The sequence below is a fragment of the Salvelinus sp. IW2-2015 genome, unplaced genomic scaffold (assembly GCF_002910315.2).
Source record: "Salvelinus sp. IW2-2015 unplaced genomic scaffold, ASM291031v2 Un_scaffold3047, whole genome shotgun sequence".
NCBI lineage: Eukaryota > Metazoa > Chordata > Actinopteri > Salmoniformes > Salmonidae > Salvelinus > Salvelinus sp. IW2-2015.
Genome location: NW_019944339.1, coordinates 65,918 through 68,190, shown reverse-complemented (window position 1 = coordinate 68,190; position 2,273 = coordinate 65,918).

Sequence of the window (2,273 nt, the reverse complement as noted above, 5' to 3'; positions counted from 1 at the left end):
GTCAGAGAGCTATACCTGTGTCATCCCATGTATTTTCTGGCATGGAGTTACAGAGTCATATCGCTAGATTGGTATACACTGGTGAAAGAGCTAGGATCTCTGCACTCGGTGCATGATAACCTGCGGTATCGAACGTTAGTCGCTTCAGAGCAATGCCCACCGTGTAAAAGCATACGGTGCTTATCAGCTTCAAACAAAAAAGATGAATTAATATGCGCAAATAGTACGTTTCGTCTCATCCTAAAAGAGGACGGTGCCGGTAATGGCTGGTAGTATGTACACTTTACTTGGCTCCTCCACTATAAAAAATAGTTAGTAATTGAATCTATAGAATAGATATCTCCAATAAATATCTGTCAATAACACTGATTATGACTGGTTTGGAATGGACAAATCAAATCTAGATTGACAGTATATTCCGCTTACTATTGTATTCCTTATGCACTATGTGAATCATTCAGCTATAGCGTGGCGAGATAAAGTGTTTAATGGGCCGCCTAGATATACTAGCCTGAAGAAACCCTTGGTAGATACGAAAACTATACGCAAAAGCCTCATAACAATAAGTGGGAGGTATCTCGCTGATAACTCGTTTCCATGATTGCAATCGCTGAAGTTGTATCACACATCAAGCAACGTATTACCAAGATCGTGGATTCTCGAGTGGAACATCGGTTTCTCAGATGTGTAATGCATGTTCTGGGGTGCTTTAATACCTGGTCTTCATGGCTTACTCCGGTGTGGTACTGGTATCACGAGTGTAAAATTGAGTTACCACTTGAGATGATTAACTCGTTCTGATCACTATGCCTCATACAAGCGTGCGTCATAAACCTAACCCACCATATACGAGTCACAACAGAGAGAGCGCACACCGTAGTTAACTACCACCTAAAGCCTACACACGTGACGCACTAAGCATTACAAATAGACCTCGAGTCCGCTCACTGGCTCAGTGAGCATCTAAATTAGTTCACTGCTAGATCTCTAACAGTGAAATACACGTACCGCTCGTAACGTGCATTTGGTCTATGGATTAGTAAACTCGTCTAACCATCGTAATGGGTTTGTACGTATCTGTCACCTTATTAGGCATGCTTGGTAGTGCTACTTATGTAATGGAGGTAAACACTGAGAGACTTGAGGTCGCTTGTTATTTGAAAGTTTGGGAATAGCCTTACAATATGACGAAAAAATTCAGCGCTGGATATTCTTAGACAGTAAACTTTGTTAACATACAATGGACCTCGGTTATTTTATGTTCAGTTTGGAGTATTCATTACCTCAGTCGCCTACAATTAAAAGGTTAAAATAATGGCAGTGAAACGATTAAGTGTGTGGTTATCACCTGGTACTCTGAGGTCTCTAACGTATGTATATTCAGTACCAGTCACATAGAGGCTTAGTTTCCTTGAGGACCATTAACGACTGTATCCTATATGGTCGTAACTGTCCTGTATCCTCGCGTCCTTTTAGCACATCATACTAGGCATGGTCTCAAAGAGATTGTGGAGGAGCGAGAGATTTCTCTCTGTTACATTTGTAGAATTACATGGCGAAATTACCATCAACATACGATCGATAAATACAAATATGGGATGGGCATGGAGTCGTATGTAGAATAGACAAATATATAAGATGTTAACACTCGAGATATCAATAGGATGACTTATTGAGCGATGTTGTGAAGATCTCTTATCTAAGCTAGTAGATAGCTGGTCCTGCATCCCTCTTTGGCCTGAATGACTAGCCTATAGAAAGGATAGTGACACCACATAAGCGTAGTAAAACTTGGTGCGTCGTCATTGTAATGTTACCTCGTGGCTTAATAGGTGTTTCAGCATGTTTCATATAAAGGAGCACTGTTATATTAGTTGAGCAGACTAGGTACACCAATAGACCTTGTGGTGTTCTATACATATGTTGTCAACGCGACGCCTGGCGATCTAACATCTTGTCCCTAGTATTATGCTGTGTTTCTATAGTTGTTGTCAAAGCTCTTAGAGGAGAGGCTTTGGCTGCCGTTGAACTGCCTCTGGCAAGTCTCTATGGGGGAGTGCCACATGGGTTCAGATTTTTATGAGCGGACTTTTCTCACTGAGTTATATCATTGGATGATTTCGCTACTTTGCTGGCTGTTGAGCGTCTACATAGGAATGAGTACAATGATATTATTCGCAGTGGTAAACTGACGAGATTCCTCAGTTACTTATGGCCCTTTCTTTTGCACTGCTGTTTGACAGAGACCCTCCAGCGATTTAGCTTATTCATAA